This window comes from Schistocerca piceifrons, unplaced genomic scaffold, assembly GCF_021461385.2.
Source record: "Schistocerca piceifrons isolate TAMUIC-IGC-003096 unplaced genomic scaffold, iqSchPice1.1 HiC_scaffold_1365, whole genome shotgun sequence".
Taxonomy (NCBI): domain Eukaryota; kingdom Metazoa; phylum Arthropoda; class Insecta; order Orthoptera; family Acrididae; genus Schistocerca; species Schistocerca piceifrons.
Genome location: NW_025727197.1, coordinates 67501 through 70000, shown reverse-complemented (window position 1 = coordinate 70000; position 2500 = coordinate 67501). Strand labels below are relative to the sequence as shown.

Here is a 2500-nt window from a genome sequence, read left to right as displayed (position 1 = left end):
AGAGCTGGATTGCAGTGTGGTACGCCATAGAGACGTGTGGGAGGAACGGACGCCGTGGATGGCGATCAGCATGAGCTGTCTGTTGATGTATTCGGACCTAGTCGTCTCTCCTCACACACCGTGATGGCATGGTGCACCGCGTTCCATATCTGCGACATGCTACAGAGGCCGGTTGACAGTCGTTCGAGCAATGGACATCGCATACGTACGGGGGCCACCTTCCACGTATTGTCTAGGCGTGCACATTTTGTTGCGTGTATGTGGGCAGACGTAGTGTGGCGTGACACCTGACACAGGCATGCAATAATCGTTGAAGTTGCAAATGGCGATGGACGCCTGCGTTTTCTGGTGAAGTTACGCAAATGAACAAATGGTAACCTGTTGTGGTGCGGTTGTTCTCGCTAGGGGTGAATCGGTGATGGCGACGATAGGTTGAGGTACTAACCGGTTGTTCCAGCGATACCCACCATGCCGACGAAACTGAACGGCATCTGGGTGTGAAGCGATACGCGGCGGTGGCTGGGTGGGACCGTCCCCGGCCGGTGAGGGGGCGCCTCCCGGCGTGCTGGCCGCGCGGTGCGTGGGCGCACGCGCTACAGCCGGCTGGTGGGGGCGGCCAGTGGCAGGCGCGCCGGCCGACGGACGCGGCAGGCGTCGCAGCTGCGCGCCGGCGCACCCTGCGCGCGGCGCCGTGCGGCCAAAGTAGGTCCTCGCGGGCCCGGTGCGAAGCGCGGTGGACATCTTCAGTGTGCTGGTCCGATTGAGGACTGTGTGCGTTGAGGATGCGCCGCCGCCCGGCGCTCGGCGCCGCGACGCCGTCTGCTGCTCGGTCGCCCCAGCGGTTCTCGCTGGTGGTTTGTATCGCAGCTGTGCGGATGTGTTGGCGCGTGCGCTGTGCTGGGAGAGTTCGCTTCGGCACCCAAGTGGGGCTTTTGTCCTTCTGTGGCGCTGGCGTTGGAGCTGCCGGTCACCGTAGGTGGCGCGTGTTGTCTCCCGCCGGCAATGCCACGACAGCACGCTCCCGGGCCTCTGTCGGCAGCGGCAAGCTCAGTTGGGAGCACGGGTGGTCGCACCGAAAGCGTCTACTCGCCTAACTCCGGGCGATTGCGCCTCTCTCGAACCCGACCAAGTACTTGGGACGGCGCTGCGCGCCGCCGGGACCTGAGAGGGTTTCGAGGTGTATTGTGCAGGGGAGCTCAGCCTCCTCCTGTTTGCAGAATGATTGAGCGGACGCTTGCGTGTTCGCGCGGGCCCCCGGGACACACTCCCGGGCGGCCGGCTGCTCAGCTCTAGTTGACGCAGCTCCCTGGTTGATCCTGCCAGTAGTCATATGCTTGTCTCAAAGATTAAGCCATGCATGTCTCAGTACAAGCCGCATTAAGGTGAAACCGCGAATGGCTCATTAAATCAGTTATGGTTCCTTAGATCGTACCCACGTTACTTGGATAACTGTGGTAATTCTAGAGCTAATACATGCAAACAGAGTCCCGACCAGAGATGGAAGGGACGCTTTTATTAGATCAAAACCAATCGGTCGGCTCGTCCGGTCCGTTTGCCTTGGTGACTCTGAATAACTTTGGGCTGATCGCACGGTCCTCGTACCGGCGACGCATCTTTCAAATGTCTGCCTTATCAACTGTCGATGGTAGGTTCTGCGCCTACCATGGTTGTAACGGGTAACGGGGAATCAGGGTTCGATTCCGGAGAGGGAGCCTGAGAAACGGCTACCACATCCAAGGAAGGCAGCAGGCGCGCAAATTACCCACTCCCGGCACGGGGAGGTAGTGACGAAAAATAACGATACGGGACTCATCCGAGGCCCCGTAATCGGAATGAGTACACTTTAAATCCTTTAACGAGTATCTATTGGAGGGCAAGTCTGGTGCCAGCAGCCGCGGTAATTCCAGCTCCAATAGCGTATATTAAAGTTGTTGCGGTTAAAAAGCTCGTAGTTGGATTTGTGTCCCACGCTGTTGGTTCACCGCCCGTCGGTGTTTAACTGGCATGTATCGTGGGACGTCCTGCCGGTGGGGCGAGCTGAAGGCGTGCGACCGCCTCGTGCGTGCTCGTGCGTCCCGAGGCGGACCCCGTTGAAATCCTACCAGGGTGCTCTTTATTGAGTGTCTCGGTGGGCCGGCACGTTTACTTTGAACAAATTAGAGTGCTTAAAGCAGGCAAGCCCGCCTGAATACTGTGTGCATGGAATAATGGAATAGGACCTCGGTTCTATTTTGTTGGTTTTCGGAACCCGAGGTAATGATTAATAGGGACAGGCGGGGGCATTCGTATTGCGACGTTAGAGGTGAAATTCTTGGATCGTCGCAAGACGAACAGAAGCGAAAGCATTTGCCAAGTATGTTTTCATTAATCAAGAACGAAAGTTAGAGGTTCGAAGGCGATCAGATACCGCCCTAGTTCTAACCATAAACGATGCCAGCCAGCGATCCGCCGCAGTTCCTCCGATGACTCGGCGGGCAGCCTCCGGGAAACCAAAGCTTTT

The 2500-nt window shown here is 57.8% G+C and overlaps 1 non-coding gene across 1 annotated transcript in view; it reads left to right on the top strand.

Annotated features, from left to right (window-relative positions):
- Positions 1-1303: 1303 nt before the first annotated feature.
- The window catches only part of LOC124732856, a 1909-nt gene continuing 712 nt past the window's right edge, over positions 1304-2500 (top strand). Inside the window, exon 1 of the ribosomal RNA XR_007008825.1 lies at positions 1304-2500. This exon is cut by the window's right edge and continues 712 nt beyond it. This is a non-coding gene — a ribosomal RNA (small subunit ribosomal RNA).